Source organism: Oculina patagonica, chromosome 1 (genome assembly GCF_052425735.1).
Source record: "Oculina patagonica isolate OP01 chromosome 1, crgOcupat, whole genome shotgun sequence".
Taxonomy (NCBI): domain Eukaryota; kingdom Metazoa; phylum Cnidaria; class Anthozoa; order Scleractinia; family Oculinidae; genus Oculina; species Oculina patagonica.
In genome coordinates, this window is record NC_135758.1 from 8,956,389 (window position 1) to 8,973,216 (window position 16,828).

Sequence of the window (16,828 nt, forward strand, 5' to 3'; positions counted from 1 at the left end):
AAACACATTTCTTGTCCAAAATCAAGATCGTAGTTACCAAACAATAAAATTATGACTTTTCCTGAAATGAGACTTTAGAGAGAAGCGAATATTGAATTGCTTATTTTATTGAACGTTCAAATCAAACTATCCATTACTGAACTTTTGCATTTAAGAAATACTCAGTCATTTATTTTCGCTTCTTACCTTTGATGTGGTGGACGCACCTTCTCCCTCGAACGTGCAAGACAGCAATAACAACAGCGATAGAAAAACGTTAAGTTTCTTTCCTTTCATCTCTGTACGATGATTAAAAACTTTAGTATTGAGAACTCTGAAATATACTTCCTTGTAACGGACTGACTTCGCACGCCGAAATTGACGAGAGTGAGAAAAATCTGCTGAATTATTAGTCTTGAGGTAATACAATATAGTTGGGTCATTATTTCAACAAATCGAACTGGTCCTTTTTCGTGTTTTTAATGTAAACTTCCGCTGTCGGTTGTCAATATGTCCATAATATTGAGTCAACGTAACCGATATGTCGATATGTCAAACAGGTTCGTTTTCTTGCAATATGATCGAATAGGGAAAATACAAATTCATACCCATTTTAAGCTTTTTACGTTTTTGAAAACAAAATAGCTTGAAAAAAAATCCTGGTTGTGGTGTATTTTTGTTGTGAAAAAAACATTGCTTTTTTTGGAAAAGTTCGTATAAAACACTGCAGTCAACATATCCGATATGTCAAACAGGTTCGTTTTCTTGCAATATGATCGAGTAGGGAAAAAACAAATTCATACCTAATTTAAGCTTTTTTCAGTTTTTTTTAAATATTTTTTTAAAAAAATAGCTTGAAAACAAATCCTGGTTGTGGTGTATTTTTGTTGTGAAAAACATTGCTTTTTTTGGAAAAGTTCGTATAAAACACTGCAGGTCTTAAAGTCGACATGTACATGTCTGTGGGCTACCTAGAAGATTCTTAAATCATCAAATTATAATATATTCACCGCCCGTGATATTATAATTTTGACCTGTTAAAAGGAATAAAAAAGGTTTCTTCCTCTTTATATAAACCACCCTTCCCAGCCTTTGGCGAAGGAAATAATGTTTATTCATAACAGATCTGAATTACAATTGTCCTGTTCTGAATCCCCATGTTGTTGTTTGTTTTTGTTTTTTTCAGTTAAATTTTATAACTTTTCTTCGATGCTTGCGCTCATGTGCGTGTGTGCCAAAGATACAAATTATAATTTTAATTAGCAATATGTTTTTAAAATATATATTGCTAATTAAAATTATGATCACTTATTAGTTGAAAGTATGAGAATTTCTCGCGAGTAGCACTTATCGAGCAATATAGACATATACGAAAACGAAGTTTCTTTACGTACTTGTTCCTGCTTGAAGATCTCTCTCCGTAACGCAGGAAATGGCCTAAAGATCAAAATGATTCCACGCATCAAACCCTCGAACTCTTGTTATAGATTCTTGACAGTGAATGTGATGGGCACGAAGTCAAACATACAGCGAGATTTTTTATTGTTAACACAACTTCTGACTGTGCGTTCATTCCAGTCGTCATTAAATGGGAAGTATTACGGGGATTTTGCGTAATTTCAAAAACTAAGAAATATTTTAGTGCGTGAACAGAAAGCTTAACACAATGGCCCGGGTTTGTTATTAATTACCAACAAGTGTACTAAAACTGTCGACCAGTGTCTCTGGCCATAGATGGAACAGGTCGAAAAGGATTACAACACGGAAAATGTTAGGCTAACATTTTCAAGTTCTCGCATTTTTGTTTTTAAAGTACGTTAACGACCATGATTTGTTCCTCTTTCAAGAATTCGGTTGATATTTTCCTCTTGGTGTTCTATTGAGAATTATTTTCTAAACAAGTAAAGGTATTAAAGAACAGTTTCGACGAAAAAAAACAACACTTTCTTTTAATTTATAACCGCGCTCCTTCATCGATGATTTACGTCCAGAAAATTAATGTGGCTAAAGCTATGACAGATCACATATACACATCAAAACGATGACTGTTCTTTAGTTAAAATAAAGATTAAATTTAGCATATTTATATTGAAAAATTCGCAATTAGTCCTTATTTTGGAGTTTATTAAGCACCTATTTTTTTTAAAGCTATATAATAAAAGTCAAAGTCCACTAAGGTCCTAAAGTGCGGAAATCCGCTGTGCCTTTTTTGTTAATTTCTTCCCTTTTAACAAGCAAGCGCAAATACGTTCACTAATTCCCAGATAGTTGCACTTGTCTGGTAAATATCTAACGGAATAAAACAAAATAAATGAAGAAGTTAACATATTTTGATTCCGCTCTTTTTATATTAAGCTATGAAACAATCTAAATAATGTAACTGTAGTGTAGTTTCTCCCTGAATTCCATCAGTTTCACAAGAACGGGACCTTCGATCTCGCAACAGATACTACGCTTAATTTTAGAATTTTTATTCTCTTTAATTGTCCTCGGAAGATAATAAAATATCTTTCCATACACGACTATGTAATAACACTTCAAATTTAATGATATGCGTTACAGCATATCACTATTACTTGTAGGAAAAATTTACTTATGGGGTTGCAGAAGAAACAATGAACTTCCGAATATAAGAGGTTATAAATTAAAAGTAGCATTAAAGTATGAAACAGAGAAATACATTTGTACTAAAAATAATACATTAGATTTATTAAAGAAGAAATGGGAAATGTAATTGCTAAGTTGTTAACTTAGATATACATTGTATAAGGCTCAAACAGGTGTAACTTTGCTATGTAATTCTTGTATGTAATTGTGTGATTGTGTGATGAGTGAGCGAGCGAGTGGGTAAGTAGGTTTAAGGTTTAATGTAAAACTCGTAATGTTGTTAAGTATTGTTAGTGGTATAAGTAGTAGCTTGTATTGTAAATAGTGTATGTAACTATGTGTTATGCAAATAAAAATTATTAAAAAAAAAAAAAAAAAAAAAAAAAGTTACAGCAGAACGTTTTCCTTTAAGATTAGTTGCATTTGGGCCGTATCAAAACCTAAGGGTTTATGTAAGAATAAATTAAAATTCACTCATACAATCTACTTTCCATTTTAACCTTGTAATGGCGATCCTGTTTTGCTAAATTAAATTAAGAATATGATTTTTTTAGCGGCGCTATCGGTTTCCAAACGCATTTTCCAAAACCAAAGCGATCTAGTTTGAAATAATTTGCAGACAAAATAAAACAGCAGTTAGCTTCACAAAGCAAATTTAAATATTTCACAAAGCAAATTTTAATACTTCCAACGACAAATTTCCCTAAGTTACCCTATCGACATTAAGCATGACGCTATACGGGAAACGGCAAACGCAAGCTTGCCTTTCGTTTTGTTACCCTTTTATCGAATTCTAAAATTAATCCCTGACAAAAACAAGGAAAAATCACACATTCACGACAAACACAAAACTACTCATTTCCGCGTACGAACGTCAAACGGCAGACGGCAGAAGTTGAGTTTTTGCCGTTCGCCGGAAAAATAAACGTCACGCTTAATCTTATTTAATTTTGATTACCGTGCAAAATCAACTCACCAGAAATCATACAATGTACGTGTCGTCTGATTTATGTTCAAAGGAATGCAAACAGCTAGTCTATGTTTATCAAAGCGCATAGTCAAAGATATACATCGAGAAATAAATATAAAGAAAGTTAATATACATTGTATGCCAAAAAAAAAAACAGTTTGTCAATAAGGTTTTCGCTTCAATTTGATGAATTCAGGGAAATAAAAACATTTGTTTGATGTTGAGAAGCACGCAAAAATTGATTTAAATATATTTGCTAACTTTCCAGTAACACAATAACTAATAAAAAATTTAGGTCATAATAGTTGTCAGTTGCTTTCGTTGTCTGATCAGCAAATAAAATGTCGGATTGGCACATATTATTTGTACGTCGCGCGGAAATAAAAACAAATCTACCACATGTCCACTCAGTGAATAAATTTTCATTAAAATAAATAAAGCAAAACAGTTTTTGAAATCGAAAAACAGTGGAATGATCAAACTAACGCTTAAGTTATCTTGCTCTTTCAGGATTCCTGGCGTTTTGATTTAGAGGCCAGTTTAATTTAATTTTATATAGCTCAGTTAACGAAAATCCGATCCCATCAACTCCTCGCGGATTCAGTTAGCAAACAAAACGAAAGAAATTAACAACCTCTCGGATTTTCTATAAGCCAGCCGCTATGAAAAAAGGTTTTGTAGATTCAACGCGAATGAATCATTTTAGAACGTTATTGCCGAGTTTTAAACTCGATAAAGCAAACTGCAAGAGAAGCCAACTTTCGCTCTCTATAAAATATGAAGACTAACCTTGGAAGGATAACAGCACTTGCGTTACTTCTTTCAATTTCATTGATGAGTAGAGCAACCAACTGCCAGAGCAGCGCACAACCCACAGTTTCTTCAGTTTATAGTCCGCAAAAGTTATTCGAAGCCTTTAGCTTGAGCATTAAATTTTGTGACCTGTTGAACATCGAGACATGAAAGGCATTGTTTGTTCCACCAATGACAGCTATGAAGATTTTTCGTGTTCGGATAAACTGTCGAAAGTTAAAGAATACTTGTCCTTCACTATCAAAATATCGAGAGTAAGACAATTTGATTTTTGACACAACCGTCTCACGGAATTATGAACATACCAAGACAGAGTTGGTATTTAGGAAGTCGTAGTTATGTTTAGCTCCGTTGGCTAGTCGTCTAATTTGTGTTTTGTTTCATCCCTGATGAAAAGTATCCAATATTTTGACTACTGAATTTCAATATGGTCGATATAAATACTTTCCATTTTGTGGTATGTTTGATTTATTTGACATTTTGATTGTCAACATTGTCAGAAAGGTTATTGTGCGCAAAGTGTAAATTTATCAGGCGATACCTCTGCAAACAAAATGATAAAACGGAATTATTCATTTTATATGTTTGATATACTAAAAACTAACAATTTTTGCTATATAACGGTTTGAGTGGATGGAAGATTCGCTCGCGACTTGTTCCACCGGCTACTTTTCGAACTGTATTGGCCAGAAGACCGATAGACATGGCGGAAATTTGCTTGAGAAATCAATTCGATGGAGTTTGAGGGATGTAGTTGTGCAGATAAACAGAGTCGCATTTCAATTTCAGTTATATATTAATTCATTTTCCCGTTAATGTTTCCTAGGACCTTGAGCCGGAGTTACAGAGAAATAAATGATTAACTGAAGACATAACAGGCTCGTCAAAGCAGTGATCAATATTAACTGTATATTACAAGGTACTTTCATCGCTCCATTTTTTACACAAGTTAGGTACATGCACGTCACGTTAACTCCAACTGTAAAAGGTCACCTATTCGATGAGAAGTTACCGCACTTCCAAATTTATATACGGCAAAGGCAAAAATATCGATCGCGTGACAGAATTCCTTCGAGGAGATAAAACTGGTGAAGCTACAATACTTACCAGAGGTGAAGCATATTTTAGCGACGAAACTGGGTTGGCTGCTGGACTTAACGTTCATTTATCCGCTTCGCTGTTCGTCGATTCTTTTTTTTTTTTTTTTTTTTTTTTTTTTTATTGAGAACAACAAATTTTCTTACAATACTAACAATACTTACAATACCACAAATTACTTAAACAAAACTAACATTACTTACAATACTAACATTAACTACATTACTTACAGTTACTAACAGTACAAGAAAACATTGTTAACAATACTGACAATACCTTATATCCTAATAAAATACTGGTGTTACCTACCATATTAACATTACAAAACTTACAATACTATCTAATTTACAATACTGTATTTGCTTATTACTTATTTAAATCTACATATATATTTCTCTCTTTTTTTTTTTTTCTTTTCTTTTTCTTTTGTTTTTTGCTATGCTTTCAGTGATACTAACAATGCCTCATGCCACAATTACAGTGCAAAAAGGAAAAAAAAAAAAAAAAACAGCAGAAAAACTATGCATATATACAAATAACAATGACGCTACAGCAACTACTTAGTAAAGGAAACAGTCGACTAGATTAAATTTTTCAAAAAAAAAAAAAAAAAAAAAAAAAAAAAACTACATAATGGCTAGACGGATCTATAAATAAATTTCACATTTGAAAAAAAAACTAAACCAACACTTGGTTTACAGAAACTAGATTGGTGGATAAATCAAACGGATAAAACATGGAGATAATTTATAGGGAAAAAAGTGTAGAGGAGATTAACAGAGAAACATCTTCCACTTGTTTGTGAAGGCGGTCAAACGATTACTATGCAAAGCTATTTGTTTTTCAATTTGAATAATGGAATTCAACTTACTCAAGAAAACAGACAAACAAGGAGGCGCTCCGCCTAATTTCCGGGAGTAAAGATGATATCTCGCAATTAGAAGCACAAGATCAACGGCTGTGTTAGTCGGGATTCTTAACAGCCCCATCAAATGGAGATCTGTGAGAACAAACTCAGTCCCAAAGCCCTTTTGAAAGAGAAATTGTTTAATATCTTCCCAAAAACATTGCGTTATGGGACAGTTCAAGAAAAGATGGATGATAGTCTCTGTTTGTTTTGCACAGAAGCAACATTTATTTGAAGGTATAAGATTGATTCTCTGCAGAAAATCATTCGTGGCAATCCTCCGATGTAAGAATTTAAAATGGAAGGTTCTTAATTTGGTGGACGCCGTACAATTAAAAGCAATTGTGTATGCTACTTTCCAGTCTACCTCACAGTCGTTCTGAACATGAAGGTCTCTCAGCCATTTTACTTGGCTTCCAATGGGTGGGATTTTTTCTCTCTTTAAAAGAGAGGTATACACAAAATGATTGATCTTACTCTTAGAGGTAAGATCAGCTAAAGATACTCCTTTCATAATGTTATTGTCTGGCGTCTGAGGATTATGTAGCTTCCTTATAAATGACCTTATAGCTGAAAGAACGGCAAATGATTCAAACCATTTTAGCTCGGGGAACTTAATCCTCAGCTCGTCGTACCTAAGCAGGGTGCCATTCTCGTCCAATAAGTGGGAAATTTTGCAAATTCCGTGTTTGAACCAATGTTTATGGAAAACGGGTCGGTCGTTTATTCGAATAAGAGAATTGTACCAGATGATCTGGTCACCAACATTTACATCAGTGATGTCAGTGACATCCGTAAAATGTAACTCTGCCCAGGCTTCCAGTACCTCTTGGACGAAGGGGTTACAGACCCCTAACGTGGGGATGTCGTCTTTGTGAAGATTGCAGGTGAAAATATCCCTTCCTCCATGCTTTTTAAGACTGTCCTCGAAAACAAATTTCCATTTCCCATCATTTGTCGGATCCAGGTATTTTTGGATCCAGGAGACTTTGAGAGATTGATTGAACTTGTTTATATCAATCATTTTTAGGCCGCCCTCCTTGTAATCTTTGGTTATAAATATCCTTTTAACCTTGTCTCCTTTACCATCCCAGAGAAAATCGAAAAACATTTTATTGACTTTTTGTAATGCTTCTACGGAGGTGGTTAGCGGCGTTAAAATATAGACCAGTTGGGAAACCAGGAGACTTTTAATGATGGTAATTTTTCCGATTAAACTGAGCCTCCTAAACTGCCATGATTCAATTACACTTTCTATCTTTTTGATCCTTACCTCGTAATTGCAGCGGAGCATTGTCTTCCTGTCTGTTGCAAACCAAATTCCAAGTGCAAATACTTTTCCTTTCACCCAGGAAATTTCCGATTTGTCACATTTTATTGGTTCTCTTTCTTTTGCTGAACCCACCCATAGCACTTTTGTTTTCTCGTAATTCACCTTGAGCCCAGAGATTATGTGAAATCCGTCCAAGACTGCAACTGCACGAAGAAATGAGCCCTCAGAACCGTCGAGTATTAAGGTTGTATCGTCGGCATATTGGCTTAGTTTGTGTTCTACTTCATTCGTTTCAAACCCCTTTATGTCTTTATCCCTTCATATAAAATTGGCTAGTATCTCAGCTGCTATTATGAACAAGTATGGGGACATCGGGCAGCCTTGCCTGACCCCTCTACCTAAGATGAAATGCTCTGAGACCCAACCGTTGTTTTGGATGGCGCTGGAGACATCTTTGTAGAAAAGCCTGAACCAGTTCACCAGCGAGGGCCCGAAACCGAAGTGTATGAGAGCTCGTTCTATAAAAGACCACTCGATCGAATCAAACGCCTTTTCGAAGTCTACAAACATCAGGAGACCGGGTTTATTCGTATTATCCGCAAAGTTTATTATTCCATCAATTAGTAAAATATTTTCAGCGATGGAGCGTCCTTTTAGGAAGCCGCTCTGGTCATTGTCAATAATTTTTGGAAGTACCCGTTTAATTCGATTTCCAATCGCCTTAGCTGCAATTTTGTAGTCACAATTCAGAAGAGTGATTGGCCTCCAATTTTTTAGGAGAATGGGGTTTTTGTCTTTCTTCGGTAAAAGAGAAACTATACCTTGCCTCTGGGTGACGGATAATAGCCCCTTTTGGAAGGAACAGTTGATTGCATTCACAAAAAGAGTAGAGATGTCATTCCAAAAGAATTTATAAAACTCTGCTGGGAAACCGTCTGAGCCTGGGGATTTATTTGATTCCATTGTCTTAAGGGCACTCAAGCATTCATTGGCACTTAGAAGGCCTTCGCAGGAGTCTTTGCAGTCTTCATCAAGTCTCACACTATTATCTCTTGGGAAGAAATCCAAGTCCTCCTTGTTGTTTTGTATTGTTCTACTACTATATAAATCACTATAGAAATTCACGCATTCTTGAAGGATGTCGTGATCGGAGGTTAAAGTTGTGTTGTCAGCTTGGCGAAGTTGGCATAGAACCTTACGTTTAAAATGTCGCTTTTCTAAGTTAAAGAAGTAGCTTGAGTTTTTCTCGCCTTCGTTGTACCACCGAGTTTTAGACCGCAAGATGGATCCCTTAGTTTTATATTCATAGATTTTTTCTAGGCTTTCTTTTGCCTCACTCAATTGTTGACTAAGTTCTTCTTTCAGTTGAGGGGGAATGGGTTCTTCAACTTTTTTCTCCAAGTATGCCACCTTCGCATGCAGATCGTCCTCCTCCTTACGTCTGGAAATAGCTTTCTCCTTTCCATAAAAAATTGAAGCTTCTCTTACCTTAAGTTTAATCATCTCCCATAACAAAGCATCATCGACATTGTTGTCATCTTTGTAATCTTCACATGTCTGGGAGATAACTGTTTTGACCCGGTGTGTAAAATCTACATCTCCTAAAAAGGAGGTGTTCAGTTTCCATAAGCCGGGACCTCTGGGATTTTCAGTGACACCTAGGCTCAGGGTAATCATAGAATGGTCAGTTTTGTATCCAGGAGTAATGTCAGAATTCGTTACTTTGCCATATAGCCCGCAGCTGATCAGGAAAAAATCAAGACGGCAAGATATTTCGGGGTTGCGTCTTCTCCAGGTGTATCGCGTCGTGAGCGGATTTCGGTCCCGCCAGATATCGCCTACGTCGAGATTTATTTGAACTTTTCTTATTTCAGCCAAAGCCTTCTTATGATAGGTGTTAGCGTTGCCTCCTTGTTTGTCTAACTCTACATTTAACACCAAATTAAAGTCTCCGCCTATGACAATATTGTCGCAATCAAAATCACGCATTCGATTTGTAATATTTTGAAAGAAACTAGGGTCATCCTTGTTTGGAGCGTACAGATTAACTAACGTGAAACTCAGGTTCGCGGCTTTAATATCTAGGATAATGAAGCGGCCTCCTGGATCAATATATTCCTTGTTTAATATGAAATCGAAATTGTTTTTAAATAGAATAGCCACACCGGCTTTTCGACTACTGTCGCACCCGAAGAGTGCTTTATAGCCCCATTCGTTTTGCCACAGGTCTCGTTTTTCATTTGTGCAGTGCACTTCTTGCAAAAAGAAAACTTGGAAATTTTTCTCTCTTAGCCATTTGAAAGTTTCTCGACGTTTGGCTTCCCCTGATAAACCTCTAACGTTCAAAGAACATATATTTAAGAAGTGTGATGGTGAAAACAATTACCCTGCTTTAGAATCCACTCAATCAAAACATAGCAGCCATTAAATAGAGACACTAATAATACACCTATTATGAACAATATAAACAACTTGTACGAAAAAAACAGGAACAAATAATAAAGTGGACAATAGCCATTGATAATTAACACGTATACCTGAACCTTACGCAGGACTAACATAATTACTACAGTAATTAAAACAGAACTTAAGAGTAATGGGCGTGCGGAATGATCGTAACTTTAAGCGCAAAGCGGAAAGCAAGATTAATATGCTAATTCGAGACTCCGCAACAAAAATAAGAAAATAATCTAATGTTCAAAGGATACGAGACGAAATTAGCAAGTTTGTGAGGAATGATCCTGTAAAGGACTGTTCGTATAGTACCTACTTGTCTTGATGTTGAGCAACATTCGATCGCCATTTCTTAGGAATCTTGTCAAACGTGTATTTCTTTCCATTGATTAGTAGCCGGTCGCCAATGATCGCCGCCTTGGTGCCTTCGGTTTCCCTTGCTTTTTTAAGCGCTGGGATTAAAATATCCCTCCGAATCTCGCGTACGTTGTGGGGCAGGTCTTCCGCAATCTTTACCGCAGAGTCCCTGAGATTAAAGCGCTGTCGCCAGGTAAAATCCCTGTCTGCTCGGCATGTAAAGCGTGCAATAATTGGCCTTGGCTTGGAGTTTCCAGTTTTTTTTCTTCCAAGGCGATGGGTGCCACAGAACATGAATGACTTCGCTTTCTTTTCTTCAAGTTTCAAATTCGCAACCAACGCGTGCGTGACTAACTTCGAACAATCTTCCCCCTCTGTTTCGGGGATACCATGGAAGATAAGATTCCATCGCCTACTATATATACTCTGTCGGACAAGTTCGTCCTCTTGCCTGCATTGGTCTTCTTCACATTTGTCGATCCTTTCTTTGGCTTCGTCCTGTTGGCTTTGCGTGAACTCGAGCGAGCTTTTAAGCTCATTTACCTTCGAGCGAAGCGAGGAAATCTCGTCCAACGCTTCGTCTAGTTTAGTTTGGAGGTTGTTGATCTGGATAGTTTTAGCGTTGTCTTCATCTTGTAGCTTTTTTATCAGGTCCAAGAGTTCAAGGTACAGGCTGCCTTCGTCGTCGCCATTAAGTTCGTCACCTGTAGAGCTGCTTGGTCTAGCTCTTTTCTTTTCGGCCGCTTTCTTGGGACTTTTCTTCGGGCCCATTGTTCTTCCTCAAAAAACCAACTTAAATAAAAGAATGTGACTTAAGAGAACGGGCCACTGAAACAGGCGAAATACTGAGTGTTACGGAGCTCGAAAACACACGTCCGTTCACCGATGCATCGTGCCCAGACTCCTCGTTCGTCGATTCTTTGTTGATATATTTTCTGAGCAGTAGTCTTTATGTAACTCGTGTTGTTTTCGGTGTGTGTTTCACGCCATATTGACACTCTGAAATGTGTTCCTGCTTCTCTAATATCAACTCAGAGTAACCGAAAGTATAAAACTTGTACTGCACCTAACAACACATAAACCAAAACAATGTCACGTGTTTGTTATAAGCCCGCTGGCTTAAAACAGCAGATTCATAAACCAAAATTGCGGAACAGATCACAGGTCGACTTCGACTAACAGTATACTCAACCTTTGCAATCGAAATTATAATTACTAGAGTTGCTTAGATATCTTGACTTTAAGTAACTTCCTTTTGTTTCCTTTGCCGGTTGTAAAGCCACCGGTATTTCTGTTTTTATTATGTTTATTTTATTTCATTTATTTTTCTTTGTCTCGCTCTACTTTGAGTTACCTTGCTTAATATTTTTTTTCGCAGGAACTTAATTTCTCGATAATGGAACGGGTGTATTTCGCGGGACTTAAATTTCGCGATTTGGTAAAAAAAAAATGCGCTTAAAGGAATTAAATTTCGCAAAAATTGTCAAAACACTGGTCTGCATTAACAAACAGGAAGTCTCAAAATTGGCACAACTGATGTTAGTTTTCCACAGCAATAGTTTCCAATGACACTGAACAAAACCATATAACAAAACGAAACTTAAAACAGTTTGACATGTTTCTTTGTAACAAAGTGAGCTAGTTTGACGACTGTACCAAAATAATTATGTGGTAAACTGATGGCAACGTTCATTAATCATAACGAATTACAGTCAACTCTCGTTATAGCGGACACGCTCGGGGCGTCGTTTAGTGTCCGTTATAGCGAGAGTCCGTAATAGCGGGAGTCATTTCCAGTCGAACCTTATTCGCCGGGGATCTGGATTTTGTCCGTAATAGCGAGTGTCCGCAATAGCGGGGTGTCCGCAAGGCGAGAGTTGACTGTATATAGAAGGGTATTAAAGTTCACATCGTTATTTTTCGCGCGAACCTATTTTCGCGGGTCTTTAATTTCGCGATTTTTCGAAAATCACGAAAATCGTGAAATTAAGTCCCGCGAAAATAAGTAACAATAAGGTAATTTGAAGGAGACAGATTTTATCAGAAGTTTTATAGCAATTTTAGAAGAAAGCCTTTATTTAAATAGGGTTACTCCATCAGCTTTTACAATAAAAACTGTTATCAATAGAGGCCCTAGTAAAAAGTAAAAAGTAAAAAGTCGCTAAAAGCCTTACAGTGTACCTAAAATGGAAGTTAAAAAGATTAAAATATATAAGAGTACTAAGATTTAAGCTAAAATTATGTTACATTTGTATACAATCGAAAGATTTAAAAATTACATATTATTTTGATAAGAGTTATAAATTTGACAACCGGAATAATAAAAAGACTTTTTCGCGGCTTCTGTCCGTACTTTAGACAGATGCAATAAGTCAGCCTGCCTTGTTTCTCTTAGTGCTACATCTCTATTAAAAGTAAAATAATTTTTAAAAAATTGGGAGACTTTTCCATTGATACACCTACGAACTAAATTATAAACATGTCTCTGGCGTCTTTCCTTTGTCGTCTCATAAGCTAGATTCTTAAGAGCCTCATCACTGTTATGATGTTTTACGATCAGTCGTGCAGCCCTCCTGTGCAGTTTTTCTATGAGATCAGAATTGACCTTCCCGCAGCAGTTCCACACCGTGTCACAGTAGTCAAGTACTGGTATAATAAATGACTTGTAGATGATATTTGCAGTGTTTGTGGTGACATCGGACCTTATTCGACTCAACATGCCCAATCTCTTGCCAGCCTTGCCCAAAACATATTTAACATGGGCATTCCACGAGAGGGCATCGTCTAAGACGACACTGAGATACTTATATTCTGACACACGCTTAATGAGATCTCCCGAGACATAGATAGAGAAGTTGGTTTCAGAGCTCAGTCTAGCTGCTGTTCCAAATAGCACACGCTCTGTTTTCGTCTTGTTTAAGAAAAGGCTATTGTCACCTAGCCAGTTCTCGACCACTTCAAGATCACTACTCAGAGCTTTTTCAATTGCATGCACATCCCTACTTGAGTGAAAAAGAACGGTTTCATCAGCGTACATTAATGAGCCACAGATCTTTAAACGTGTAGGGAGATCATTTATAAGTAACACGAACAGCAAGGAGCCAAGTATCGATCCCTGGGGTACTCCTGATGTAATGTTACTAATTTGGGACAATTCATTCTCAATGCTGACTTGCTGAGTACGATTTCTTAAATAGTCTTTAAACCAGCTTAGTTCGGTTTCAGCAATTCCAACTGCATTAAGCTTAGAGACGATAATTTCGTGATCCACAGTGTCAAAAGCTTTACGTAGGTCAATAAAAACTGCGCCAGTAAGGAGTCCTTGGTCCATACCCCGTCGTATCGTATCTGTAAAGGATATTGCTGCTGACTCAGTGGAGTGATTTTTCCGGAAGCCACACTGATAAGGGCTTAGTATTTTGTTTTCAGTGAGGAATTGATACAGTTGGCGATGCACCGCCCGTTCTAAGATCTTGGAAGCAACCGGTAATACAGAGATGGGACGATAGTTATCCATCTCACTTCTTTTCCCTTTTTTTAAACACTGGCGTTACCTTAGCACGCTTCCATTCGTCAGGGACAACTCCTGTCATTAGCGAAGCATTAATGATTTTAGTCAGCGGCTTGGCAATAATAGTAGCGGAATCCTTGAGAAGTCGCGGCGGGATGTTATCCAGGCCACTGGACTTGTTGCATTTTAATTTCTTCAGTTCCGTACTCGTAGAATCTTGCGTTATGAATTCGAATTTAAAGGCTGGCAGGTTCTTATTGCCGCCAGGAAATGGCTCTGATTGGTCAACAGCGGGACCTTTAATGCGTCCAAATTCCTGCAGAAGACGCTGAACTGCTCCAGTAAGGAGCATCAAGGTGAACATCAAGGATGCTTAATTGTTAGTTTATCTCTTGTTCATGGTTATTGATGTTGACGTGGCATATGCATTGCTGGCAGGCGGGATTAAAAAGATATAGAATTTTTAAGAACTCGCCGGCGTGACGAGGAAGGTGACACTAATTCAGTCCGTAATCCAGTCGGCACAGTCATCAACACATCTCGTCCACAAAACATACACCGTGACTAATTGTCGTTGATTCCGTTAAAACTAAGATCATTTACCCCGAAACCTTTAGCTTCTCGCACATTCATCTTGCTCGCTCGCAATTTTACAAACATTCCTTCATGAGCGACCAAACGATCAAGGCAGTTCCCAGGAAATGAAGTAATACAATTTGACGGTTTCTGATTGGAGATCACTGCTGCCACACCCCCGCCACACCGCCGACCAGAAACCTGGTCGGTAAAAATTGGCGCAGCAGACGAGAAAAGTTTTCTGGCAAATACACAGCACATAAAAATAATTAGTAAAATTTCCAGAGGTGACTTCAATTCTGATTGGTCGAGAAGCTCGGACTATGTCGCAATATTTACCGCGCTAGGCGGTGAATATGGCATCTGAAGGTTTGGCTACTAAGCCATGCCACGTTTGCCATCTAGGCCAGTGAACATGGCGACATTTGCTGAATGAAAATTTCTCTCATTTAAAAGAAATCACTCCAAATCCTGGATATTTGAAACATTGGGAATTTTGCAAATTTACTACCAAGGCTTTTGGACCGAAAATATTTTCAAGAGATGGTTTTCAAGGCAATAGAATTGATCGTAAACATGGTGGTTTTGGAGATCGCACACGGCCATGTACTCAGCCAGATCGACTGTCAAAACATTATTTAGTTCTCTTCTCACTGGAGCTAGTAATTTCGAGAGGATTCACACAATTCTTCAGAAGTCACCAACGATTAAACAAAGGTACCGGATATCTACCTTTTTTTTGTTTTGTTCCGTTTTATTGCTAAAACTTGAGTGTAAATTATGATTTCAATCGATGAATTAAACTGGTTTACACATATGCAAGCGAGCACTTCTGTTTGTTGTTTTCGTGTTTTCTATTGTTAGTTTGCAGTTTTTGATATTCACCTCTGAAAATTATACTAAAACAATTATTCGCCTCAGGCTCAGTGATTATTGTTGAATAATCCCCTCGACTTCGTCTCGGGGATTATTCAACAATATTCACTTCGCCTTCGGCGAATAATTGTTAAATATAGGGTTCCATATACTTTTAGATTGGATAATTGTTAGGTTGTCACTGATGACGGCATTTTTTTAAATAAATGGGGTGGGGGGCAATAAAACATATTAGAATGTTTGGTTTGATAGAAAAAGACTGTAAACCCTAAAGTCAATAGGGAGCAAATCTGCCCTTTCAGTCGATTCGCCTCACGGACTGAATAGGGTTAATGTAGCTGGAATAAAAGGGGTGTCCAGTATCAGGAGAACGAAAGTGACCGAATTAATGATTGAATTATCCATTATTCTTACCATCAGACATTTTACATTTATTTTGAAACTCAAATCAACATATTCAGCTTTTTTTAAGACGCAGGAGATATTATTACCAAAGTGGTGTACTCGAATTGTTCAGTTGAGCACGGTTAAGGCGTATAAACCAACCGAATTTGAATGGAGTTGAAGGTCTGAGGCAGAGTAAAATATGTGTTGTAACTTTTCGAAATTGCCCAAACCCTTGTATTGGAAAATAAAAGTGAAAATTAGCTCATTTGAGTTCCTACACTGAACTATATAGTACAAATTAATTACTCTAATCCCCAAGCAAGTATGGGATATTGTTATAACTGAAAGGTCTGAAGAAGAGTAAAATAAGGGTTGTAACTTATCCAAATTACCCTTGACCGTCGTATAGGAAAATAAAAGTGAAAATTAGTTCATTTGAGTTCCTTAACAGAACTATCTAGTAATATATAGATTTAGGCAAGCCTAAAAGCGAAGCTACCCTTTATTTATTTATTTGTTTGCTGGAGTAACAATGTTTTCATTTTGATAAATATGCGGTCAAAGCTTTAATGTATACGCTGGCCCATAGGTGCAAGATAAATATAAATCCATCATAATCTCGAGGCAGAACAACTAATGGCCTAAAAATTAATTAAGAGTTTATTCTCTCCAGCCCTTCCTAAAGAATAGAAAATAGTTTTACGATCTACTTACTGTTTTGCTTGATACAACTCATGGCCAGAATAAAAATTAAGAGTCTATTCTCTGCTTTCTAAGAATAGAAAATAGTTTTACAATTCTCTTATCGTTTTGCTTTATACAAAATGACGTCAATATATTTTGTGGGCATATTCCCGTCTTACTTTACTTTCCTTTATTTGTCTTAACATCGGCGCACTGAAATGGGTTGCTCAGTCACGTACGCAAATTTAAAACTTATCTTTTATTTCTTACCGTGTGCAAAGTTTAAATTTATTTTGTTCGAGGTTTTGCTTTGTCGTCGTTTAGCACTTCGAATAA

The 16,828-nt window shown here is 36.9% G+C and overlaps 2 protein-coding genes across 2 annotated transcripts in view; both read right to left on the reverse strand.

Annotated features, from left to right (window-relative positions):
- LOC144654804 (collagen triple helix repeat-containing protein 1-like) overlaps positions 1–16,828 on the reverse strand; it is a 74,825-nt gene that overhangs the window by 4,936 nt on the left and 53,061 nt on the right. The gene's annotated exons all lie outside the window — the stretch shown is intronic.
- The window catches only part of LOC144654865 (collagen triple helix repeat-containing protein 1-like), a 112,605-nt gene continuing 100,942 nt past the window's right edge, over positions 5,166–16,828 (reverse strand). Inside the window, exon 4 of the mRNA XM_078515109.1 lies at positions 5,166–5,274. The gene's annotated coding sequence lies outside the window, so the exon portion shown is untranslated. The remainder of the gene's footprint in view (positions 5,275–16,828) is intronic.